We start from the raw sequence: 27185 nt of genomic DNA, 5'->3' as shown, positions 1-27185 counted from the left end.
AGGCCTGTAAAAACGCAAGTGAGGAATGCAGTGGAGTTTATCTATTGGAAACCAGGTCAGAGCTGCGCCATTACTACGAATCACAGCACAACAGAAGCCGAACTTGGAGCTCTCCAGTGTGGATGTGAAGAAGCACCATTCATGACGAAATGGAAGTTGGTGCCAGCGTCTACAGCCTCTGAGATCTTTTTGGAACTTCTGCTTGCTGACTGCGTAGCTGCGGGTGTTCCGGATTGAAGGGAGCAGAGAGCAGGTGCACGGAAAGTGGCAAGCTTTCTCATGCTTTCAGCCAAAGACACAGGTTCCAGAAACTGTGTCCCTTGGTCTTCCGAGAAGATCGGACGCTGGCACCAGACCGCCTTACGGGGGGCGTGCGCTGTGACCGGACGAAGAGGAAACAGGGGTCCACGATTTAACTGTTTGACCGGCCTCCCTTCTCTCAGCTGAAACAATTTCAAGCTTGACCGTCGCACCTCGAAACAATGAATGCTATTTCGTAAGTATTCAGAGAATACGTTGGTCACGCCTTACCCAGGACGGGTCAGAAACAGGACGGCATCACCCACGGCTCTCAGTGTCAACAAATAATCGATACATTTACATTTTAGTAAATGAGAGAGTTATTTTTAGGTCTCTTCTTGGGGACAGTTGCAGATCTGTTCAGCAAGCACTTTCTGTCCTGGGAGCCAAGGAACACTGCCGTCAAATGTCTGGGCACCGCGGAGACGGGGGTTCTTCAACAATGTCTGCTTTTCACAAGCAGCGTCCAGCACCGAGAAAGGTGCCGACACGGTGCCAGCCTGGTACCAGCCCGTGTTATGCTGCTGGTGTTTAAGGATAAAAATAACTTGAAAACTCTTCAGGTTGAGAAACGTTCAGGGAAATGCTTTAAAAAACTCAGGCAACGAGACATGTTATTCAGATTAAGAAACAGCGATGTCCGGCCAGATACACGGGGAGAAAAAGACATTCCAAGATACCATTTACACAGACGGCCTCAGGTGAGCCCTCTTCAGCTCACCTGCTTGCTTTAACTTTCTTAGAAATATGTTGTTTCAGTAAAGGGCACACGAATATGCTTTTTTTTTTTGGTTTATTTTCTTTTTTGGAAACCATCTCCAGACCGTTTATCACGATCTATCGTCAGATACATCCGATGTCTTAGGGTGTCCAACTGAAGAAACAGCAAAAATCCCCTACGTACTTTTGAAGATTTATGTATGAAAATTCTAAATTAGCCACGGGGGTGCTATGATTAATCTACTCTGATGTTTTGTTCCATGAACCTTGACTCGGTTGGTCATTCCGAAAGGAAATTATAAGCAGAAGTCAGCGTTTCCACCAGATGGACGTAAGCTCGTATCTATGCTCTTACGTGGGTGTGTGTTACAAAGGTCTCTACGGGAATTCAGTCCCCTTGAACCAAACGTGACATTCAAACTTTTGATCACAGGGACAGTGTGCTCATTTCCACCAGTCTTGGGTGAATTCTGGGGTCCGGTTCCTGGTCCCTGAGTATCTGAGCCACAGCTGTGTGATGTAACCTGCCAGGTGGCTGTGCAGGCCCCCGGGCACTGAGCGGGTGTCACTGCTCGCTGTCATCACCCAAGGCCAGCGTCCCTCACAGCACAGCAGGGTGGGTTGCAGAGTCACCTCGGCCTGTATGTCCACACGAGTTCAAATGCAGTGCATGAACGGTCGTCGCCTGAAAGTGGTTTACAGGTTGCGAACCTTTTGATCTCCACGAATGTCGTGCGTCTTGTAACGGACTGAGCAACGGTCGCGCTGTCACGTGAGGGGGCTACGTTCTCCCTCTGCTTTCACGAGGTCCCAGAGTCGAGGGACAGCAAAGGCAGAACACGTCAAAGTTGAGCCATCCACATCTGCCTAAATACCGTTTTCACAGATGCCACTCACACCTGACGGCAGAGCCGGGATCTCACACCACCTCCCCCCTGCTCACACCGCCTCTCCCTGCTCACACCGCCTCCCCCTGCTCACACCACATCCCCCGCTCACGCTGCCATCCCCCACACGCCCGCTGATCTCCCCTGCTCGAGCCCCATCCCCCCCGCTCGCGCCGCCACCCCCCACTCCGCCGACTCCCCCCCTACACCGCCTCCCCACCCTGCTCACACCTCTCCCCAACCCGCTCACACAATCCCCCTGATCACACCACTCCCTGCTCACACCACTCTCCCCCTGCTCACACCACATCCCCCCGCTCACGCCGCCTCCCCACTCCCGCCGCCTCTCCCCCTCACACTGCCTCCCCCCGCTCACACCGCCTCCCCCCCCGCTCACACCGCCTCCCCCCCACCTGCCCCTGCTCACATCCCCCCCTGCTCACATCACCTCCCCTGCTCACACGCCTCCCCCCTGCTCACACCAACCCCCTGCTCCCACCATCCCCCTGCTCCACCGCCTCCCCCCCTGCTCGCACCGCCTCCCCTGCTCACACCGCCTCCCCCCCTGCTCGCACCGCCTCCCCCTGCTCACACCAACTCACCCTGCTCCCACCACCTACCCTTCCTCCCTCCCATCACCTCCCCTGCTCAGTCCATGTCCATGCTCACTCCGCGTCCTGTTCCCTGGGTGCAGGGAGAGGCACCCATCTTGGAAGATGTGAACGGCGGGCTTTTAGTCCAGGGAAGTGTCGGCTTAGAGAAGTTACATTGGAAGGTGATTCCCCAATGACCACAACAGTTCGCAGAGGCTGGAGAAAGAAATATCTAGGGTCTCTCCATCCCTCCGCTGCCTGTGCACCGGACATCTTCAAGGATTGAGCGAATCAGACCACGAAAATGCACTTTTCCAGGGGGCGGTGGACGGTGTTCGACAACCACCCAAATGCAAATGGCAGACATCCACACGGAAGCAGAGGCAGACAGCCTGCCCTCTGGAGCTCAGCGCGCAAACAAAATAAAGCCACGGCGGGTAGGCGTCCGCCCGAGCCAGCAAACGCCTCTGACCGCCGAGGCCGTAACAGGCAGCGGGGCTCACACTAGGCAGGATGAAGAGGCAGCCCCCACACCACCAGCCGGGAGGGACCGGCAGCACAGGGGCCGTCCCCAAGGAGCGAAGCCCGAGACACCCCGCCACGTGGACAGACCTGCAAAGCGCTGAGCGACATGGCAGAAGTGTGCAGATCCACAGACGAACGTGGATTAGCGGTTCGGGGACTGGAGGCGGCAGAGGGGGGCGGAGAACCGCCATCGGTGCGTGTGGTCTCTGGCACAAGAAGCTTCTGGATTCGGTGATGGTGAGCACTGCCCACCTCCATGAACTTGACGGGCTAGAAATCGCATCTCAATAAAGCCTGCGAACAATGAAAGCGATGACGGAGGTCACTTCGCTCGCGTTGCTTTACTACAACTTTTCAACAAAACAGAAGAGACACCAGAACAAAAAAGGGGAGGATGCGTTCAGATTTTCCACGCAATTGAATGAAGCCAAACCATGTTGAGTATTTAATTCCTAATGCCGGCGAGCGCACTGGGTAAGGATGTATCTATGCAATAAAATAATTAGATCTATTACTCGTCAGGGAGCAGGTTCTGAGCAAAAACTTACAATCACAGGATTACTGAAAACCCCTGCAGAGACAGAAATGTAACTATCTTCTGTACTGTGGCCTCCGCACAGGACCGCCATGCCGCTAAGAAGGGACGCTGTGGGCTGAGAATCAGAGCTCTCAGTGTAACAGGTGTCTCTCTGGCTTTGTCTCCACGGGGGAAGCACACTCCTGCTCACATCCCCTCCCAGGGCTCACGCACTCAACAAGAAGCAGACGAGAAGTGGTCCCAATGGCTAGTACCCTTAGCGTGCAGGGGTGCTGTCCCCTTAGGATGACACAGGCAGGGACCGGACCCCCGGCTGAGAAGGTGGCTGTGGAACAAAGAGGCGCCAGGATGGCCCATACGGGGGGGGAAGGTAGGAAAAGTAAATGTCGTCCTTACGAGGTCGGCGTGTCAGGCCCGTTACTGACTTCACTGCCCCCAAATTGCCGCTATTATAGGCTCTTTTTTACCGATGTCAACAGCGAGGCCCAACGAGGTCAAAACAGAAAACACCCACTTATTAAGCAAACAGGCGGGATTTGAACCCCATTCAAAAGCAATCTCCAGGCGGGCAGGGTCCCGGCTGTTTTGTTCAGTGCTGTACCCCTGCACTCAGACGCGGCCTGGGGCGAAAGCGTTGCACGATAAAGATCAGTGGGACAAGTGATTCCTATTTCAAATAAGAAGACAACCTTCGCGGGATGCAGTAGGCGATATGGGCCATGTGGTGAGAGCGTCGTAGCCCGGCCCCCGTTTAAATCTGAGCAAAGAAAACATTGTTCTATTTTCTGTCTTTGAAGTTCCTGCAAGTGTAGGGTCAAGGCCACGTGGGAGCTCAGGGGGACCTGGACGTGATGCCCGGTGGTTTGAACATCCTCACTCTGGGAAGCCAGGCCTCAGGTGTGCAGGGAAGGGGGAGCGCTGTTGTCCAGCCCCGCCCATACCGACCACGGTCTCTGCTCCAACGCAGGTGCTACGTGCTCACCACTGGGTGCCCTGAGGACCCTCGACTCACCCGCGGGAAGCCCACCCCTTGCAGCCACAGGCACGGCACCGTTTCAGGTTTCTCGGAGTGCGGACATTGTCACCGCCGAGGCCCTGAACCCGGTGACGGCAGAGCAATGACAGAAGCCCCACGCTTTCCGCGATGCAATTCCATTCCCGCATTCTTGTCCTCTCTTGGACTCCGAGAAGCTGCATGTCCCCGGAGCACCGCGGCTCCACGGAAGTGTCTGGAAACCTGGGAGCTGCTGACTCATCGGGACGATCTGGCAGTGAGCCCTCCCCTCTGGCTCGTGGATCTGGCCGAGGACAGACGTGGTTGCAAAAATAAGGACTTGAAGACTCACATAGTCTGTTACCGTTTCGAAGATAAACTAGGGTTCTGAAACGCGAAGACGGCGTTCTATTTATACTTTAAATGTCAAACTGTGTATTTCCCCCTTCGTGAGCTTGTGGGAGCCGGCCGCCAGCTACCGAGTCACTGTGCACTCGATGACCGGTGGCCCCAGCTCTACACACACGCGTGGGCCGCTGCCGGAGGCGCAAGTTCCGTGAATGGCTTAGAAACGACAGCCTTTGAAGGACTCACACCACCGGTTTGTACAGTACTTCTAAGGCACATCTCTGAGCGCACCAGCCCGCCGCCGATCGTCCCGGGCACGCAAACTTGGAAAGAACCTTTCCTGGAATCCAAGGAGCGTGTGCAGAAGACACGACCGTCGCATCCTGACGTCTCCGCCCCGGGGCTCCCGCCCTGCCCGAGGGCCAAGGTGTCCACACTTTCTCTTTGTCCTCCTGTGGCCCCCTCCCCCCCAGCTGGCTCCCCACCCCCCACAGGCTCAGGCCCTTTTATTTCTCTAACTCAGTCGAATGACAGTGAGGCAGAATGGCTCAGGGGACCAGACAGACTCCCCTGAAGGATGAGGCCGTATTCCTACGTACTGGAAAAGCCGGAACCACAACCCCGCTGCTCAGGAGGGAATGCCAAGGGACCCCCAAGTCCTGCGTAGTGACGAAGGGTCACATTCCGTTGTATGGACCACTGGTTTACAAACACGTGCTCATGGTGTCTTTGGTTCTTAAGAAAGACTCCGAGACAAAGAAACTTGGAACAGTAAGACGTCATTTTTGAAGTCACTGAAATACAAAGTTTCAGCTAGAGGCAGAGGTTAAGACCCCCCCCCGGCGTTAGAGAGACAGGGAGGAAGGTAGGGGTCCCCTCCTGTGCACATTTTATATAATCTGGAAAGTCCTGAAATAAAAACGGCCCGATGCACAAAGTCTACCTAATGAAACATTCCAGTCAGAATGTGCACGAGCTGCATCCGTTTACCTGCATTTCACCTGCTGGCGCCATGATGGTCTCCAGCCGCCTCTGACCCCCCCGAACGAGAACATCAAATTTGCTGGCACTGTGCTGTGTTTCATCATCTAGATTAGAAGCCCGCCTGTCACCACCATCACAGCTGTCCCTACCCACACGACGTGGGACTGTTTCTTTGGATCTAGAGCCTGGTTGACATTCCACAGAGCAGGAAGTCCGGGTGAAGCAAGGACCCGACTTTCACCCGTCGTTGCTGTGAGCTAGGAGGCTGTGGCCACTGGGCCGCGCGTGCGGGAGGGACAGGGAGGCGTAAGGACCACGGACAGCTTCTAGGAAGTGACACATCACAGCTCTGAGGGCACAACCAGTCAGAGTGCACCTGCAGAGCACGACTCAGTCGCCAGTGGTGTGGACAGGAGAGCGGGGTCAGTCCGTGTGCTGGGGAAGGACAGCTGTGAGGCCCGTGTCCGGCCCGCAGTGCCGCTAAACTGGGCGTAGCTGGTGTTTTGCTTTCCTTTTAAAGACTTCCTTCCTTCAGTAAAAACCATCCAGGGTAACGCTCTCGGCGGAAGTGAGGACGCGGGCAGCTCACCCCGGAGAGGATTCACTGTAGAAAACACGCAGGTCCCGTCCCGCGGCGGGGCAGAGGGGGCGGTGAGCACTGCTCTGCCCGTGGGCTGGTCCCCGGCCCCTGGACGCTGTTCCTGGCGGCCCGAGGCGTCAGGAGAACACGGTCCACAGCCGCACGTGCAGCTCCTGAGCTTCACCCGCGCGAGTGAGTCCGTGCTGGGTGTTGCGGAGGAAGCGAGAAATGTAACTTTTACTGGGGGGAGCCACACGCGGTGTGCTTTCAAACTGGGGGCCTGAGACCCCACGAGCACAGCAGCGGGTCAGATGAACGGATCCCATAGACAGAGGCCCGGAGGATTCTGAGTCCCCGGGTCTCAGGCTGGGACCACGGTGCTGTCACTGGCCACAGCCCATCACAGATGCTATTGTGCCTTTGTAAGGTCTGTGTTCCCTCTTTGTTCTGGAAGTCTTTCAGTGTCCTAATTGTGGCTCTGATGGCCTCGGAGTGACTCTTAGCCACCCATTTTATGGCGAAGGCCACACCAGTGGGGGCAAGGCACAGGGCAGTCACCATCAGGCCTCTGCGACTCCGGACGCCCAGCAAGCTCGCGGTGCTCCCGAGAGTCATTCCTTCTGCAGTGAGCCTCCACAGGTGCAGCGTGGCCTGGGCTTGGACCTTGCGACGCTCGCGGCACCTCCCCGCCTCCTTCTGGACCCAGTACCCCCTCCCTCCTCACCTGACCTCACCAGCGGAGACGCTGGGGGAGGTGTTAGGAACGTGTGCTAGCCCGGGCCTGCTTTGGAGAAACCTCCCTCAGCTCTCTTTAGAAGGTGAAACACGGGTTCTGTCTCCCAACGTAGAAGGCCGTGAAGAAGCCGCCAACACTGGCCTCTGCTGGGGGCAGGTCAGTGGCGGAGGACAGCAGGGCCTGCCATGACCGCGAGGAGATGCCCCGCTTGGTACCCCACACCTTGTCTGCAGGGGCCCTTGCTGTCACCGGGGGCATCCTCGGGGCGGAAGTGCCATGCAGGGTGCACCAGAAGGTGGGACCGAGCTGCTCAGCTGGGGGCAGCCACTCCCCACAGGGGCCGCGTGGCCAGGGTTTTCACCATCATGCGGAATTTCTACGGAACAGGTTGACCAGCAAGCCCCAAACTACAAACCGCGTCTGTGGACCCTGTCCTCACGAAAACACTGGGATGAAGGCAGTCTTGGCATCTGCCAGTTTCAAAGGACCAAAGCCACTCCCCGAGTTTCAGAGATAACTTGTCAGTGAAGCACATGTGTGCACGCGAGTGTGCGTGCAAGTGGCCAACGCGCATGCACACGCACACGCGTGTTGACGTGCGGCGCTTATGCACACACGCACGCACATGCATGTTCTGATGCATAACGCACACGCGCACATGCACACGCGTGTTCTGACGCCCGACGCTTATGCACACGAGGCGAGCTTCTCACGAGGGCAAAGCTCAGGTTGAGGACGTGCAGTCGGGTGGCCTGATCTTGGAACAGAGCAGTTTGCGGAAGAGGGGCCAGCGGGCTGGGGCAGCGTCCCTGGGATCACCGCGTTATCGCCAGGTGAAGACTCAGCCACACGGGGCTGGCCCTCCGCGAGGACACGGACGCCCCTGCGTCCGCCACATGGACTCACCTTCCACAGGTGGCGGGGAGGCCGACAACACACGCGGGCGTGGTGAGCCCAACCCCAGACAGCAGGGGGCAGTGTCCCCCTGTCCCGGCCAGACGGGGCCACGCGAACGGGCTTGTGTGCCGGGGGCCGCGTGACTGCTTCTGGCCCGGGGAGTGTCGGCGGAAGGGATGACCCTGTCTCCCCTGACGATTAGCCACCCCCGGGTCCCCAGGCCCCAGGGGAAGCAGCCGGGGCCTCTGAGTCGCTGCTGATAGGACAGCTGCTTGACCTTGCCGGGCTGTGACACGGTAAAGCCGTGTCACGGAGCTCTGAGATTTTGGTGTCTGCAGGGTCCCAATGCAGCGGTCTTCTCAGTAGGCGGGTCAGAGGAGTCCTTGCTCTGCAGGGGACGTGGGGGTGCAGACTGGAAGGTGGGAAGCTTGCCTCCAGATGTCTGGGGAAGGAGGGCACAGAGGGAGGGCACAGCCTGTGCAAAGGCCGAGGGAGGCAGGGCCGTGAGGAGGTGCAGTCGGAGGCCCCGCGGCCCACTGGGAGCCACAGACTGTGAGGAAGGTGGCGGGCTCTGAACAGGGAGGGGCGTGAGGGCGGGGCCTGGCTGGAAGCAGGAGCCAGGTGGGGCTCCCAGAACCACCCGGGTGAGTGCCGACGGCGGCTTGGACCGCAGTGACGGACAGGCGGGAGCTAGACAAGCCCGCGAGGGTCCCGGGGGCGTTAGGAGCCGGGCGCTGTCGGCAGAGGCGCGCCGGCCACTCTGCTGTCCGAGCGGCAGAGGACAGGGAGGCCCAGAGTCCGGCCAGAAACCGGAGCGTGGTCACCAGGCACCGGCCTCCATTCCGTCCTGCTCGCCCACTACCTTCCTCAGGCGTCCCTGTCTCCGGGAAGACAGTGCACACACCCTCCACGCACCTAAGTGTAAACACTGCCCGCCCAAGGGTCACACGGCATACCGACTATCGAAGGCGTGATGCATTCGTTAGGGGGCAGCTGCACCCTGGTGGAGACGCTGGGTGGCGGTCCTCCCTGGTGAGCTCCACCCAGCGTGGCTCCTCTCGGACGCCCTGGACTCGTCACGACAGCCCAGGGCTCGGCCGTTAGGGCGTCAGCAGGCGCCTGAGGCTGCGGGTCCTGCCCAGAGGTCTGCGGGCCAGAGTCCTAGATACGTGGCCAAGCCATGTGTCCAGCAGCTGGTGCTGGGGGCTGGCGAGTAGAAGCAGACGTCCCAGGGGGCCTGAGCGCCCAGAATCACTGCGGGTGCCTCTGCGCTCTGCCCCACTCCCCACCCCCCCCCCCCCCCCGCGGAGGGCATCGTGGCTGGAAATAAGTAAGCTCGGGGAGCAGGGAATTGACTTTGCTGGGGAGGCGGGCAAGGGGCGGCCTGGGAGCTGCCAGGACGCAGCAAATCTTCACAGGTGTCCATGGGTCTAAGAGACACAAGTACCATCACAGTCACCGAACGCACAGACTAATACGTATTACGTTGTCCTCACTGTTTTTGTCGTATTCTGTCAAATAGAAACGGAAAGCGGCCTCTGTTCTCCCCGGGCCCCCCGGGGCTAGCCATTGTGCCCTCCGTGGGGCTCAGAGCAGGGCCAGGAGCCACAGTCTTGTCCTTGTGGCCTTTGAGCCTCTAACCGTCCTGGCAGTCAGGCCCTCGTCTCTACAACGAGGGGTCAGACAAGACGATTTCCAATGTTCCTTCGAGTTCTCGACTCGTGGTTTTGACTCTACGGTTTATATCTGCCCCCAAAGACACACTCAGGACTGATTCTGTCCCTGGTGCGCATACGAGTAAGAGGGCTCAGGCAGCCATCGAGCCACAGGTAGCAACAAAAGCCAGCAGCCGGCGTTCCAAGAGTGGGTGGTGCAACAGCCGTTCTCGGAGGGCACCGAGGACCGCCCCAGACAGACAGTTACCGAGGGGTTCCCCAGGAAGACACAGAGCTATTACTGAGCTGACTCAGAACCCTCTATCAGTAAGGACTACACCCTACTAGTTTTGTAGCTTAATCTACGAATCAGGATCGATTCAACGCAAAGATTCCTCGACAAAGCATCTCAAAGACCTTTGCTCATGGAAAGGCCTTGGAAACCACAAAAAGCAACGATTGTTTCAACGCTATGTGAAAGCACTCAGGGAACGTATCTTTCTGTCTGCGGCACAGCATTCCTCCTCCTGGTCCTGCTCTTATGGACACTTCCCACCAGGAGGGGCACCCCCCACCCCCGCCCCGGTCCCTGGAGGCATGTGAGGGGGTCACACGGGAGACCCACAAGGCGAGGTCACCAGGAGACGCGTGCATCACACCGAGCGCCCGGGCACGAGGAAGCTCGTAACCCAGTTTATTTCAATTTGCCTGTGCAACTAACCAGTGCGTTCGCCGGACAAGAATCCCAGGGTTGTTGACGACCACAGGGTTATCTGAGACAACAACTTAAACAGGAGGGAATTCTTACAGCTGGCTCAACAGAGCTGCGCATCCTTTGAGGAAGGCAAGGAGCCTTGGTTCTGCCGGTAGGGCTGACGATCCCGGTGGCAGACGGGAGCGTCAGACACGTTGCACGTTCCCTAGCTGGTCCTAAGCTACGGGTACGTCTGCTGTCCCCCCCTGCCTGCCTGTGGGGGAACCAAGACACAAGATGAGCACACGGGCAGAGATCGCACAGCTAACAGGTGGTGCGGCCGCATTTCCTCCCACGTTAACGGGAGAAAATTAAAAAAAAAAAAACAAACGGACTGGGTCTCACTTTCCATTTGGGCATCTGGGTTCAATGAATCTCCGGGTTCAATGAGAAGTCCAGCTATGAGCAACTGCTGTAGGGCAGACCATGGTCTTACTTTAGTCGACCTCCACTCTGCACTTTTTATATTGTATTGTTTCCTGGTGCGTGAGCCAACTCAAGCTTTGTGGCATGAAGATACACAAATACACACACACGTATCTATACTCAGATACGTGTATACACTTCAGTGTTTCTAGTAGGACTACTTTTTGGCTTCGCCTTAAACATGGCTCATTGTATCTCCATCATTTGAGCACCAAGGTGCTGATGGATCTGCACAGGGGTCCGCACTCAGCCACGCGAGGGGTCCTGCAGGTGATGTTCTCAGGACCCCGACACGCTGCACAGGTGCGCCCGAATCTCCCTGACGTGCTGGGGCCGCATCGCTTCTGCTTGGACTTTTGAGATGCGGGTCGCGTCCGGAAGGAACCACGGTTTGTCTGGGAAGAGCAGGGGTGCCCTCTTTTGGGGATTTTGCTCCTTTGTCCACTATAACTGAGGGAGGACCCAAGGCGTCTGCTCGTGGCAACTGCATCGTTCCAGCCCGTGTTCAGTCCTGGGGCTGGTGAACTCTGGAGGGAGGGGTGGAGGTACGTGTTCTTGCTGACTGGGCTTTCAGATGACAAGGACCACGTATGACACGTGTGGGTGTGTGGTTTCAAAAACAGCTCAAAAACAGGCCTACCACAAACAACCTGGTTCCCAAAGCTCAGACAACACAGGGTTCCCTAGGCGACCGTGTTCCTTCCTCTTCGGGTAACTAGGCAAACAGTCCTGAAGTATAACCACACACTGTCATAAAAAAACACTACAGAAAGGGATGTGTACGTGTGCCCTGATGAGTTATTTACTTAGGTCAACAGCAATCCTTCATTGGATTTTCCCTTGAAATGGAAAAGTCAATACAAATCTTTGGTGCATCGCTGTGTAGATGACCAGCTGTGGCCTTCCCAGAGGTGGGGGCTAACTGTGCCCTTGGTGATTCTGAGTGTGCGGCGTGCAGGCCGGCAGCTTAGGGCACCTGCACCACGGTCAGTGCAAACCTCTCTCGGCCCCTCTAGTCCCGTCCTCCATGCGGGGCTCCTACCGGCCGCGGTTAAGACAGTTTTTTTGTCCTGACATTCACAGAGACCTTGAGTACATCCTGCAGGAGCGTGTCAGGTAAGGGATAAGGACCATTCTTCTGACACGCGGACAACACGATCATTAGGAGCCTGGAGATTACCGCTAAAACGGGTGCCGCTGACTCAGGGCTCACAGAGCATCGCAAAAGCAGGGCTTTTTATCGTACTTGGGAAACTTCTGCACTTTTTATCGTACTTTCCAGTCAGGAAAAGTGGGAGATGGCTGCCGATTTCATTTGTGAGTGACGTTGTACAACACTTTGTAATTCATTAAAAATTTTTTTTAATGCTTATTTATTTTTGAGACAGAGAGAGAGAGGAGAGAGCACACGTGAGCAAGTGGGGAGGGGGAGAGATGAGGGAGACACAGACTCTGAAGAGGCTCCAGGCTCTGAGCTGTCAGCACAGAGCCTGAGGCAGGGCTTGAACTCAAAACCGTGAGATCATGACCTGAGCCGAAGTCGGATGTCTTTCCCGGGTGCCCCGGACACTTTGTAATTTAGAAGAGTTCTCATGTGTATTTCCTGAGATTATACAGTCAAGACCGGGAGCCAAGATCACGTTTGCTTCTCTTTCCCTGTCACTCTGCCCCTCCAGCCTGGGGTTCCTTTGCATTTCAGGAAAGTGCTAGGACGGGTTACGGGTGGGAGACTCTCGTAAGTCGAAAGCAGGGGCCCAGCCACTCTGCGGGGTCGCCTTGTCTGTCTTCAGGCTTGCTGAGCACAGAACAGTGGGAGCCAGCCGGCCCCTGGGCCGTCCTTACTCAAGGTCAGAGGGAGGCTCCTCGTGCTTCCCTCTGCGGTGACTCGGCCTGGGTCCAGTGTGAGCCACACGTGCCGAGGTGATGATTCGGCAGCTGCTTCCTGACCACGTGAGGGTGGCTGTCGACCCCACATCCGTAAGCGTCTCCAGGGCTCTAGGCCCCAGAAGTCACGGTAAACACAAGAGGCGGAGGGGACCTGTGTCATTATTCTTCCCACCGGGAGACAAATCTAAGTTTGTCACAACGCTGAAACGGCAGCATCTCTGCTGGTTTTCACCGTCAACTGTAGGCAGCCATGTCCAAAGTGTCCCTCTGGGACCACTGTCCAAACCTCCCTCTGGGACCACTGTTCTGAAAACAACCAGGGGAACAATGAGAAGGTGGTGGTTGCTTTAAAGATAAGTAAGCTTCGGGGAGCCTGGGTGGCTCACTTGAGGGTTCCGACCTCTAGTGTTGGCTCAGGTGATGATCTCACAGTTCGTGGTTTCGAGCCCCATGTTGGGTTCTGTGCTGACAGCGTGGAGCCTGCTTGGAATTCTGTCTCTCCCTCCCTCTCTCTGCCCCTCCCCCACCACTCTGTCTCTCTCAAAAATAGGTAAATAAACTTTAAAAAATAAAAACAAGTAAGCAGAGCCAAATCATTCCAAAAGGCATTCTTATCATATAGAAAGCTAAATTTGGACATTTTTATTCTGTCAGTTTCTTTACGTGTGTATATACATATGCAGTTGGAATATAGGAGGAGAGAGAGAGTCGAGAGAAACCTTTGTGTTAGAGGTTCAGAGACGGACTTATTCTCGAAATCATCGACGCTCGGACATTCCCTTCAAATCTGCAGACTGCCTTCCCTCTGCATTCAGAACACCTGTGGGGGGCGCCTCGCTCGAGAGCTGCCTCTAAGGCCTGGAGACCCCACCTGGAAGGCAGTGGACTATGCCCCTCCGCCCAATTCCCGTGAAAATCGACGCGCAACACGTCCAACCGGCGGGTATTGATTCCTGTGGCAGTATCTGACTGGTTTCCGTTAAACGAATCTTCCTGGTTTTCCATCTCTGGGCCTCTGGCTTGTGCTGGTTTTCATTACAGTTTAAGACACCGGGCAAATGGGCAGTGGGACTTGTGTAATTACGAGCGCTTACTCAGGGCAGGATCACAGGAACAGAAGGGATTTTTGAAAAAGAACAAGCAAATCAAGAACAAAAAAATTGGGGTGGCTTTTCCTGCCCGAGAATCAAACGACAAAGAAGCCCTTTCCATAAGTAAGCAGCGGCCAGGCCAGGGAACGTGGCGAGAGGCTGTCGGCCAGGAGAGCCATGATGAGCAGGTGCAGGGGGCGCTTACTTCTGTAGCCAGAAAACCGCTCTCCTCCCCTCCCCTCTACCCTGCGCCCTCAGGGTCCTGGCCGGTCCCCTGCTGCCCCTTGTCCCCACCTCTTTGGGAATTCTTGGAGAAGAGAACACAGTAAGGCGCATGGACAGATCTGCCTGGCCGGGTGACCTTGGGGGCATCACCGAGCATCGTGGTCACATGGGAAAGGGGAGTTTTTTCCATGTAAAATCAGATGAGAACTCGTTTATTCTCAGGGCGGGGGGTGGGCACAGAAATGGAAATGAACAACGTATATAACGGCGACGTGTGTCGGCTGGGCTCCACAAAATGTACACTTTTATAGAAACGGTTATTTTCCAACGCCTCCTGAGTCATTCCTTGTGGTTGAACTATCTGGGCTTTGGGACCGTTTCACTTCCCTGTTAGATATTTTTCACCATTAGGTTTTCCACCCCCAATTGGTCCAACAGATGATGAGAGAAATATTGTATAGTGAGGATACACGTGGGAAGTCTCTGGCCTCTGTGTACAGACAGGCACACAGCACAAGAACCCGAAGGGGACGGGCCCCCAGGGCGGTCACGTTGTTGGGGAGAAGAGACAGCAGGTGGCTAATGATGGGGACTTACCTCCACGTTTCTAGGGGTCTGCAGTTTTAATACTGAGAACAGAGCCATGGATTACTCATGTAACGATAAAATTAAAACCGTCCTCAATGAGTGCACGTGCACACATGGCACACGAAGCCACGTCTACAAGTTCCGTGTCACCTACCGAACACGTCACTGTCTTCCGAGGCCTCCCGGGAAAGGTAGTGGGGGTTCCTCCTCTTGCTAGATTCTCCTGTGCTCGTGTCTGCATCCTGGGAACAAAACAAAACAGACAACACCCTTTCTTAAGATGCAGTGTTTCACCTGGGTGCCTGGGGGCTCAGTGGGTTAAGCATCCGACTTCAGCTCAGGTCGTGATCTCATGGCTAGTGGGTTCGAGCCCCGCATCGGGCTGTGCTGACAGCTCAGGGCCTGGAGCCTGCTGCGGATTCCGTGTCTCCCTCTCTCTCTCTCTCCCCTGATCACACTCTGTCTCTCTCAAAAATAAAAATAAATAAACATTAAAAAAAAAAGATGCCGTGTTCTATCAACAAGCTAGTTCTAATACATTTTTCTTCTTGTAAACTTTGTGGCAAGATAATTAGCTCAGGGTGGGTTTTCTGCGGAGGATTCTGGATTCCGGCCTGTTTTCTCTGCCTGGGCTTGCAAGCATTCTCTTGTTCCAGGGGATAGATTTTCACACAAAGGAAATTGCATATCACCTCGGATAAAATAAATCAGCTACACATCACGGCCTGCGCTCCGGAAGCCGGCCCGGTGGCTGTCTGGGCTGCAGGAAAGGATGGATGCCAAACCTGACTTTCTTGAATTCCAACTCTGGCCTCCTGGAAGCCAGGCAGGGCAGCCTTGGTGGGAGGCCGGGCAGAGACCTCCCCTCTGCTCCTTCCTGGGGCCCTAACGGCAGCACCAGAGTGCACATTCTTTTTGACTTTAAGATTTTAAGGGCATAGAGTAGATATGGTTTAGCTTCTGTTCTTTGCAGTCAGTCGGGAATGCTCGCATAGACGCCCCTGCAAAGGACCCTGACAAGCACAGCGGGAGGGCCTGCTCTCCCCTCCCCGCCACATCTCCCCCTGCCCCACCACCCCTGGCAGGGGCGCCCGGCCTTTCCAGCTTGTCCTGTGCTCCTTTAGAAGAGCCTCTGCACGGCGCCCCGGCGCCTGACCTGCCTCTGCGGCCAGAGCACGCGCCCCGACCTGAGCCATTGCCGCGAAGGCCACCATTGCCGGTGACCGTTCACCTGGTTTGCACTTTTCCCGGTTACGAGCAGCGCCGTGAGCTGGGGGGCTGACTCACGGGCCACAAGCCCAGAGTTCGTTCCCGGACTCTGCCCCCGCGGCTCGAGGCTCCCGCGGCCGCACTCCGGCCTCCACCCTTGCTCTGTATCACTTTGTCCCAGGCCGCTCTCATTTCCTGAGGTTCCAGCTAGGACTTTTTCCTATTTTACGTTCTTTTCCTTCTAAAGAGAGGAGAAACAGTGACCAGGGCAGCGGGCTCCAGAGCCACACTGCCTGGGTGTATACTCTGGCTTGGCTCTTATTTACTGGCTGTGTGACCTGGGACAAGTCACTTAACCTCTCTGGGCTTCAGTTTCCTTTTCTATAAAAGAGAGGAAATACTGATACTGCTTATCGTGCTGGTAATCGGGGTTAATAAAGTTAACATTTGTAAGTGCTTTCAACACACCTGGCGCGCAGAAACTGTAAAATGAGTGTTTGTTAAATTAAAGGGAAACTCCGAAAAAAAAAAGGTGAACACCCTCCCCTCTGTCTCAGCTCTGGCTCTTGGCTGCCCCTCCCCCAGCTCTGTTCCCAAGCTTTGTCTTACAGCCGGTGGGCCTCACCTGCCCGGCTTTCCCCCCTCCACTTCTCCCATGCTCTGGCAGATCTCTGGGGGGCCTAGAGAGCGGGCACGTGGCCCCGAGGCTGGGCACCAGCCCTGCAGAAGCTTCTGGGGCCGGCTGGACCGGCGTCACCTCCGGGCACCGCCAGCAGTGTGCTCCCCCTGGGCCAGGTGGGCAGGAGGCGGGGAGAGAGACGCCCTCTGGGACGCCAACGTGCCCAGCTAATCTGACCCAGGAAGTCCCGCCCCTCCGTCCCCCCTTCCCAGGTTCCGGGCTCTACTTGGGTCTGCATTGCAACAAAACCCATCCTAATACGTCTTCTCGTGAGGAGGCCATAAGTGACTGTGCTGTCAACATAAGGTCTGATTCAGACCAGGACGGATTCACAGTCAGCGAGCAGCACAGGGAGGCAGCCAGCAGGTGGGAGAGGAGGTGAGGGCCCAGGCTGGAGGTGACCTCCGTGGCCTTGGGGAGGTGGAGGCCAGCCCTCTGGAGTTCACACCTGTGCTCCGCACCACTGCCCCAGGTCCCTCTGGAAGGCTCTAGCCCAAACAAGGGTAGGGTTCCCGCTCCTACACCAGCATGGGGTCTCCTCTCCCACACCGGCGTGGGGTCTCCACTCCCCATGGGGAAGACAGGGGCAGACGGATGGGTGAGATCCCACCGGCCAACATTTAGAACCCGGTTCCTACAATTAAATGATGTCCAATGTTATACATATAAAAAAGGCTTATTGTTAATTAACACCCAGAACACGGAGGAGGGAGAAGTTTGCTTTCATTTTCACAGTGAAGCTGATGTTACCAGCTGGGTTTTTTTAAATTTTTTTTTAACGTTTATTTTTGAGACAGAGAGAGACAGAGCATGAACGGGGGAGGGTCAGAGAGAGGGAGACACAGAATCCGAAACAGGCTCCAGGCTCTGAGCGGTCAGCACAGAGCCTGACGGGCTGGAACTCACAGCCCGCGAGATCATGACCTGAGCCGAAGTCGGAGGCTTAACCGACTGAGCCACCCAGGTACCCCACCAGCTGGTTAATACACTAAATTGGGGTTTCCCAGACTGAGATCTAACAGTCTCATAAAATCACTATTAACAGCACACAGTCGTGTTCAAACTCACTAGTAATTGAAAAGATACAAAGCAAGACAAGAACGAGAGACTGTTTTCTAACATCCTGACGTATTCTCGACTTGACAAAGTTGAGAAAAAAGTACTTTGCAGCCTTGTTGGGGATGCAGTGACACAGGAGCCCTCTGGGAGCGGATAGACATTCACAGCAGGTTCTGCGACACCAACAATAACAAAACCAAGCTGTCCCCCCTGGATCAGGCTCTCGCCTCCTGCCCCCAGGGTCCAGGAGGGTCAGAGTGTCTGGGAGGGAGGACCTGACCAGGCTCAGCCCCACCCCTAGTGGCTTCCTCCTCCTGCCCTCAGCCTTCCTCCCCTCCCCCCCTCTTCCCCTTCTTTCCCCTCCCTCTCTTCCTGCCCTCCCCCACACCCTTCCCCTCCCACAAGGGCAGGTCTGAACTCCTCTCCCCTGTAGACTTGGCCACCGCTCCCCCCCACCCCACCCCCGCCCCTGTAGGCTCACTCCTCTCTCCCCCCAACCAGGCTGTAAATTGTTTGACAAGAGGGACCTTGCCTTATAGACCCTTCTGTCCCCAGACCTCGCCAGCGTCTGGCACCCAGCAAGTGCCGGAGAAAACTGTTTGGCTGTTATATTCACAAAGGAAGCCAAAGGTGGCTCAATGGGTGTTTTCTCATATCCACCTATTTACTCAGAGGAGAGTAAACTTGGGTGGGCGAGCACTTCTCGACAGGTCCGTTCGTCAGCCGTGAATCCAGTCTCGTGTCTTGGTTTCACGTCGCGCTTTGAGGCTGACAACAATGTCGTATTCTTTGCCAAGCACACAACACCCATCACTGGAGAAGTCATCGATCGAATACAACTTAGCTGCCGTGTTCCTTCATCGCGGGCGCATCTTCTCACGCTTTCACATTTAGATCAAGAAGCCCCTTACGACCAGCAGCGTCTTCGACTTAGAACCGAGGACTCCTTCTTCTGGGAGGCTTGGAGTCTCAGGGATGAGGGCACTTCGGGGTCAGGGTCAAAGCTCGGTATTGAAAGCGAACCACTCTGCCCTCAGTGACTGCAGCTGGATGATAGGGTCACACAGCCTGCCTATCTCTGCTGCTGGGGTCGGCGCGGCCGGACGTGGTGGTGAAGAGATAGCTGGCGTCCTCAGCCCGTGCCCGGTGCAGGCCTCCCTGCTGCAGCATCAGAACGGGCACCGTCTGCTCCTTCAAGGGGCCACAGGGGGAGGCGGGGCGGAGTCCCGATGACAGACGGGACACCGAACCTCACCCACCTCCTCCGGTCATAATGCGTCATAACTCCACGCGCTGTGCAGGACGCAGTGCGAAAAGTCCACGCACACGGCCTGGGAAATCTACTCGCTGACTTCTGTCCCAACAAAGAGTTACTTTCTGAGACCTGATGCTGTTGCTTTACCGCGAACATAAAATATCCTTACGAAGAACACACTTCCAACAAGCAAAACGTCCACCAGCAAAACACACACGATCAAGATGGTGTGGGTCAAACGTAAGGGAATTTTCACGATAAAGAAAGTAAATAACAGACATAAACACTCAGATACACAAAGAGCGTCGGTGCCGACGAGACCCGCGACCCAGGGTGTCACTGCCCCAACGTGTCCTGATTCTCAAATCGTGTCTGTGACTGCACGTGTCTAAATGTGTTTCAAGCAGTCATGGTTCCTTCATAATATTTGTACCAATTTTCATTTCCATCAGCCTAAATATGAGAGAGGTGACCGATGTAAGAATTCACTTACTTTTCCATATTAATTTTAGGGGTAAACACAATAAGGCAAAAGTCTCATAATTACTAATGCCGATTTAACAATATTTTACAATTTCTTTTAAACGTTTATTTATTATTGAGAGACAGAGCATGGACAGGGGAGGGGCAGAGAGGAGGGAGACGCAGAATCCGAAGCAGGCTCCAGGCTCCGAGCTGTCAGCACAGAGCCCGACGTGGGGCTCCAACCCAAGAACCGCGAGATCAGGACCTGAACCCAAGTCGGACCCTTAACTGACTGAGCCACCCAGGTGCCCCTAAAAATATTTTAAGATATTGAGGCACCTGGGGGCTCAGTTGAGTGTCCGACTCTTGTTTCAGCTCAGGTCACGATCCTGGGGTCGTGGGATCAAGCCTTGCACTGGGCTCCCAGCTGAGCATGAAGCCTGCTCAAGATTCTCTCTCCCTTCTCCCTCTGTCCCTCCCCCCCACTCACGTGCTCTCTCCCAAATAAAAAAAACTAAAAATATTTCTAAATGCAGATGAGACTTATTTTTCAACACGGATACAACACATGATAAATTAAGCAATTTACCGCATCTCTGGTCTATATGTTTTCACTCAACAGTCTTCATCCAAGTGGGATTAAAACCCCCTCTTAACCAACGGGTTCTCTGCTCACTGAATGACGCCCCTGAGGGACAGGTGCACTCAAGCCCTGCCCAGTGTCTGGCCCCCTCCCGTCCTTGTTCAGAAGAGAAGCGAGGCCCTGTCTGCTCCGGGCACTGCCATCCTAGGGGCCCCGGGTCCCTCGTCTGTGCTGTTGGACACAAGCTGAGCAGACAGCGTTTCTCGTCTTTCTGGTTCTGGGCAACGTCCTGAATGGAAACCCCGGGACGGAATCTACTGTAGCACTGGAAGTGTTTCAAAGTTCGCTTTCAACGTAAGTGTGGGTATTTGTTGCATTTCCTAAAGAAACACTGACTTTCAAAGGAGACCTGTTGAGGGGACCAGGAGTCACGTACTCACCTACAGCAAAAGGTGCGGTGTGTGCATTCGGTGCTTGGGGGACATGCTGTGTGTGCGGTCACCTGGGGGATGTGCTTTGTGTGGTCACCTGGGGGACGTGCGGTGTGTGCGGTCACTGCTTGGGGGACGCTCCACCAAAGCCAGGCGAAGCGTCCGTGCTCAGGGAAGAGCTGGTTCCTCCAGATTTGACAGAAATCTAATCAGGTCAAACCAAAGACTCGCATCTGGCCCTCAACCAGCCTCAGGGAGGGCGCCTCAGGGGTCCACATGCCTGTGTGCAGTCTGAGCCCATCCTTGGATGTTAAAAAATATTCAAACAAGAATGAGGGCTCCTGCAGATCAGCTATGAAGAGGTCATACTGCCATGAGTGGGTCCCTAAGCCACGATGGGTGTCTTCTTAAGAGGCAATTCAGACACACAGACACAGACACACAGGGAGGGGGCCGTGAGCCAACAGGGGATACGTCCCCAGCCAAGGACTGCTGGAAACCACCGGATTCCAGGACAGAGGCTGGAACACAGCTGCCATGACAACCTCCCGAAGACCCATCCCTGCCGACTCCTGGGTTCTGGACTTCTGGTCTCCAACAGTGTGAGAGACCAAATTCCTGGTGTTTTTTAGCACCGGTTTGTAGACCTTTGTTGCAGAAGCACCAGGAAATGAACACAAATCCCTCTACGTCCCTCTATATGTAGCACAAATAGCTCTGGATGTTAACATGAATAGTGAAACAGAGAAAGGCACTGTTTTTGGCATTAAGGAATTTCTAGTGCTTTTTTGGTATTAAGGAATTTCTAGTCTCCTAACCTACTTACAAACCAGAGAACGTTCTCTTTTTTTTTTTGTGAATAAAACATTAAAAAACCAACAAAACACAAAAATCTCACCTGGCCTTGACTTCTAAACTTTAAGCATCAAAGTGTTCCTCGTGGGCCAGTGTGGGTCCTGCACTAGGGTCGGTGTGAGGAGAGAGGGACCTGGGAATTCACAGGGTTCGCCTTGGTACCCAGGAAGTACGATTCAGGGCTGCCTCCATGAGGACCAAGCGGAACAACAAAGGATAAAATTGAGTCAAACCTACCAAAGCTGCAAACAAACCAAAACACTGGTAAAAGGCATGGGTTTAATTATTTTAGACCCTGGTCTGTTCAGCCACTTGTAACCTTGTACCCATCTTGTCCAGTCATTTCCCTGCGACCTAACCCACCGTCCAGGGACCCCAGCCATCCTAAGAGATTTTCTTAAAGTGTAGCTATTTACACATACACGGAATTGTAAGTATAAAATGCGTTTAATCAGCCTTGAGTTTTTGAAAGCAACAATTTTAGGAGGAATGGCGCAGAAGATAAGTTTCTAATCACCGTAGCAACGTCCAAAAAAAAAAAAATTAAAAAGTCTCTGAGAGAGGGCAACCCTGGAGTCACAGTTTTAAAAAAATTATACAATTTACAAAATTCTGATTCAAACTAAAAAACAGGCATCCGGAGAGGAAAGATGTTGAAAGACATTAAAAGTGATATTTTAAGCCGCAAGACCATTTTAAACTGTTGGACTCGGAGGCGTGACCCACCACGGGCTGCTTTAAAAAAGAAAAAAGAAGTGATTTTGACAAGTCTGCAATACCTTAGAAGAAGACGACATTTCATGTGATTTCATAAAACTCGAGTTGGGACTCACAGGCTTAGACGCAGGGAGTTGGGTCTGGTTTGAGTTCCCTGACTAGGGTCCCATTCAGTCACTCACTGACTGGTTCCCACCCAAACGTGCTGGGAGCTGGGGCTGGGACAAGACAAGAGGGCTTCCTGGAGGAGTTCACAGTGCAGTAAACAAAGCGGACACGCCGGAAATGAAATCGGAAAACAAGCCAGCCGGCGTTCAGTCGAACCAAGTGCGGGGTATGCAAGCTTGACTCCACCCCCGGGTGTATTTGCTGTAGGAACCACACCACACCTACTTTTCTGAGACCCCCCAGAAGAAAAATGACACAGCGATTCGTTGTTTTATAATGCAAACGATGTTCAGCACGGCAAGTGTAGAAGTCCGTTCATAAAATAGAATTTTGCAGTATCTACTTTCTGGAGAGAACTGACACCAGTTAGTGTTGAAGGCCGTGAAAACCCTGAGATCTTCTATGCAGGCGCAGGCTGACGAGCTGGCCTGCCGGTGTCATGGGTGCTGAGGGAAGACAGGAGACTCCTGGATCAGAGACCACGGATGGCTTATTACCCACAGCAGTCCTAGAACCTCGTCATCTGGGCGCTCGTTCCTACAGTTCCTACGGGCTCGTGGGGACCAAGCCCCAGTTCTTACAAGTCAGTGGGCACGGACCCGATGTGCGGGGTTGTGCTGTTGGAAGAAGGATCTTGGCTCAGGGACCCCGAATCCTGTACAAGAGACAGTATGTTTGCCCCGCCCGCCCCCCACCATCCTGAGGCTTTGCCTGCAGGACGTGTAGAATACAAGAGACGCCGGGGCGTCCTCCTAAGAGCTGGTTGCAGAACAGGCGGCCTCCCGAACGTCGGCCACGTGATGGCGCAGTCTCTTGGCACTGACCGCTTCACGGTCAAACCCAACCTGACATGTTTCCTTCTCCAGCTCAAAGTTCTCCAGGGCGGCTGTGCTCAGCCGAGTTCAGAGGAGACAGAGGGAGGCAAGACTTCTACAGTTGGGAGGAATCCAGAGGCCGCCCAACTGGCCCATTTTACTACTGAGGTCACTGAAGCCAAGAGAGGTTCCGATGATGTGTGCTCACGCACCAGCCTCTCAGGTCAGAGCCCAGACGGAAACCTCGAGGCAGATGTGCAGAAAGGGCGTTTCTGGTCTGGACAGAAGCGTGGGGAAGGTGTCGGGGGGGGGGCAGAGCATTCCTGATGGGGGGGGGTTACGGCTCATGTCAACAGCGTGCCTCACGTGGCCCAGACAGCCCCAGATAGCCTCACGCGGCCAGGGGCCGCACCTGGGGCTGGGATGGCTCCACCGCCCAGCCTGCCCAAATCTTGTGCACCCCGAGGCAGGGAAGGCTCCTGGCCCTGCCCGGGCTTCCTAGGACCTGCCCAGGACACGCCTGGTTCAGCAACCCCCCCATCCACCAAGCCCCCAGGAAGGCGGCTCGGTGAGCCAAGAGGAGTTGGCCCCACGGAGCGGGCCTGCCGGAGCCGGGGAGGCGAAGAGGGGAGAGTCACAGAGCACTGGCCGTCATCTCCCCCGACGTGAGCCTCCGAAGGACCCTCATGCTTCCCAGCTCCAGGCTCCAGAGTCAGCGAAGAGACAGAACACGGTCCCCACGTGCTCAGAGCGGGGGATGAGGAGCTGTGGACGGAGGTCACAGGGCCAAGCACTCGTCAGTGGGAAAAGAGCAGCCACCCCGGCCCCACAACCCCGGCAGGTGACGCGGCTCCCAGGAGGGGAGGGCTGCTGGGACCCGGCCCCGGAGGCGCGGGCAGGGTGACGATTCCTCGGCCGTGGCTTGGGCGGCACGGGCACCGGGGACGCGAAGGCCAGGCTGCCGGCACGTTTGTACGGAGAACTGTGGACGCTAAGGGAAACTCGCTCCCTCTTATTTTACTCGAGGCAAAACGTTCTTTTATGCTCGGAATGAGTCCAGGCCCTATACGGGCTGGCTGTGTACACGCCGAAGGCCTACAGCTCCGTCCTTCGGTTGCATCCCAAAGATGCACGTGCCACCGAAGCAGAGGAGAAGCCACGGCCAAGGTCTGTCTGGCCGACGCGGTCTGGGCTGAGCCGCTCTTCGTGGCTAGGGCGGAGCGAGGGTCAAATCACCGCTATTTTATGTGCATGGAAACATCCTCCTGTATGTTCCTGTTATTTAAATGTGGTGATAAACTTTGTCTGAAACCGTGGAAGTAAAAATTCCTGAGTATGATTGTGTGTGTGTGTGTGTGTGTGTGTGTGTGTGTGTGTGTGTGTGTATGCCTGTGTTGGGGGTGTAATATAAACAGTTCTTACAACTTTGCACTCATTACTCCGCAATTTTGGTTTGTTTCTTAAAACGAAGGATCAGGGGCGCCTGGGTGGCTCAGTCAGTTAAGCGTCCGACTTCAGCTCAGGTCATGATCTCGCGGTCTGTGGGTTTGAGCCCCGTGTCGGGCTCTGTGCTGACCGCTCAGAGCCTGGAGCCTGTTCAGATTCTGTGTCTCCCTCTTCTCTGACCCTCCCCATTCATGCTCTCTCTCTCTCTCTGTCTCAAAAATAGATAAATGTTAAAAAAAAACCAAAAAATGAAGGATCATACTGACTCCTGCTCTAGGCTGGGTCTGGAGAAGCAGCAGAAGAAACTAGAAAAACATTGGAAGCTCTTAGGATCGAAGTAAAGAATTTGAAGCAAAATGAAAGCCAGACTCATGGCTCATCTCTACGGCGTGTCTTCCTTATTGCAGACTCAGAATGCACGTATTAGTGCCAAAGGGCAGGCCTCCGACAGTCTAGACAACGGCTTCTCGGTGTGGTGTTACTGACACCGTGGGCTGGATGAGTGTTGGCTGTGAGGTGTAGGGTTTCTTGTCCACTGTGGGATGTTTCGCAGCGTCTCTGGCCTCTACCCACGCGATGCTCATGGTATCCTGCTGCTGTGACAACAGAAATGTCTCCTGACGTTGACAAATGTCCCTGAGGATGGGAAGGGGAGGCTCACTCTTAGCTGAGAGCCCCTGGTCTAGACCAAAAGAAGTATTGGAGAAGGAGAGAAAACTGAAATCCATTCACTAGTGTGCTTGCTGGTACAAATTCAAATACTTTGTAAGTCATCAAAAACTCTTCTGAGTTTAATTTGAGAGAGGGGACAACATGACCGGATTAGAAACCGAAGGTGAGAACCAGATTTAATTTAGAACAAGGGGCCCGTTGGCAAGGTTCTTAGACGGGACGCCGGAACACAGCACAAAAGAAATAATGGATAACCAGACCTCGTCGAAAGTTAAAACGTGTGTTGCAATGGACGCCATCAAGAAAGGAAAACAACAACCTGGAGAAAGAGAGAAAATACTTTCAAATCATCTATCTGATAAGATATTCGTGTCCAGAATATGTAAAGAGCTCCTGCCATTCGACAATGAAAAGACGAAACGCCTAATTTTTAAAAAAACGGGCCAAGAATCTGAATAGCATTTCTCTGAAGACAGACAGATGGCCAGTAAGTACAGGAAAAAGACGCGCAACATTATCGTGCATGGAGGAAATACAATCAAAAGCACAACGTGAGGCACCACTTTGCGTCCGCTAGGAGGGATACAGCAAGAAGACTGACAACAGTACTTGGTCAGGACACGGAGAAGTCGGAAACCCTCAGACGCTGCCAGTAAACGGTGCAGCCACTGTGCAAACCAGCTTGATGGGTCCTCACACAGTTATCGCCAGAGTTACCGTAGTAGGACTCATCAGATCCAGTCCTGGGTACACGCACCGAGAGAAATGGAAAACGTACGTCCACACAAAAACTGTGTAAGAGTATTCATAGCAGCATATTCACAATACCAAACGACGGAAGCATCCCAAATGACCAGCAGCGAATGAATGGATAGTTAAAATGCGGCATACTCCTACAAGGGCACATAATTCTTTAACAGCAAGGAACAAAGTGTTGCCACCTGCCACAGGCATGAGGTTGAAAACACTGTGCTAGACGGAAGGAGGCGGTCGCCAAACATCCATGCTGCGTCATCACCTATAACGAAACGTCCAGAACAGTCAAATCCGGAGGACTGGAAGTACGTTAGCAGTTGCCTGGGGTGGACGGGTTAAGTGGGGCTTCTAGTGGCTGCGAGGTCTCCTTGAGAGGTGACAAATACGTTATAAGTCAGACTGTGGTGATGGCTGCACAATCCCGGGAAGACACTAAAAAGGACTGAGCTGTACGTTCAGATGGGGTGAAGGTTAACGGTATCTGAATTTATCTCAATAGACTATTGGTTAGAAGAAAAAGAGCGGAATGCACCCCATAGCCAGGAACCCGGTGAGATTCTGGCTATGACGTTAAAGGTGAGGAATCATTCCTCACATAGCTGGCTCATCCGCTGTGGGGACCGCGTGGGATTCAGTGCTAGGATCCCAGACTGGTTTTTGCCATGTGGGGGATTAAAATTTTGGAAGACTTTATTCTAAGTCTTAGGCTGGTTATTTCTACACCTGGCGACAGTGATTACCTCCAATGCATTTATGAACAAAGGCACAGCAAACGTCTCCTGCTCAGTATCGCAGACCCCAGAAGAAAGAAAGAAAGAAAGAAAGAAAGAAGAAAGAAGAAAGAAAGAAACAATGATGTTACAAGTCTCCATGGGGTGAGATTGCAAAGTCAGGGCTCCTTATCCAGACCTGTCTGTTTTAATGGCATCAAAGAAAACACAGCAAGCATTTCTGCTAACAAGAGTATATGAAAATCCAGGTTTTTTTTTTTTTAATTAAGAAACTATGTAAGAGAAAAGAAAACACATATGCACACAAAAGCTCGTACATGAGCTTTTGCTGCTAGCCGTGGTATTTATAAGCCCCAAAAGGTGGAAAGAGCCCGATGCCCATCCGTGGGTGAACCGATACACCGAATGTGTCCGTCCGCACAACGCAACATTATTCAGCCATAAAAAGAATGGAGTGCTGGCCCGTGCTACGTGGACTCTGAAAACATTATGCTCCACGAAAGGAGCCCGACAGAAACGAGCACCTATCAGATGATTCCATTCGGGTGAAATGCCCAGAACAGGGAAACCTAGAGACAGAAAAGAGATTGGTGGTTGCTGAGGGCCGGGGCACGGA

At 54.3% G+C, this 27185-nt stretch overlaps 1 protein-coding gene and 2 long non-coding RNA genes across 3 annotated transcripts in view; 1 reads left to right on the top strand and 2 right to left on the bottom strand.

Annotated features, from left to right (window-relative positions):
* LOC116738404 overlaps positions 1 to 5638 on the top strand; it is a 28493-nt gene extending 22855 nt beyond the window's left edge. Inside the window, exon 3 of the long non-coding RNA XR_004344298.1 lies at positions 5563 to 5638. This is a non-coding gene — a long non-coding RNA (uncharacterized LOC116738404). The remainder of the gene's footprint in view (positions 1 to 5562) is intronic.
* Positions 1 to 27185, bottom strand: part of LOC115528667 (myelin basic protein) — a 116467-nt gene that overhangs the window by 51219 nt on the left and 38063 nt on the right.
* Positions 1875 to 14970, bottom strand: LOC115528668. Its single transcript, XR_003973334.1, has 3 exons — positions 14883 to 14970; positions 2547 to 2551; positions 1875 to 1887 (listed from the first exon to the last, which is right to left on the bottom strand). It is a non-coding gene; the product is annotated as an uncharacterized LOC115528668 (long non-coding RNA).

Source organism: Lynx canadensis, chromosome D3 (genome assembly GCF_007474595.2).
Source record: "Lynx canadensis isolate LIC74 chromosome D3, mLynCan4.pri.v2, whole genome shotgun sequence".
NCBI lineage: Eukaryota > Metazoa > Chordata > Mammalia > Carnivora > Felidae > Lynx > Lynx canadensis.
This window is presented reverse-complemented; position numbering and strand designations above follow the sequence as displayed.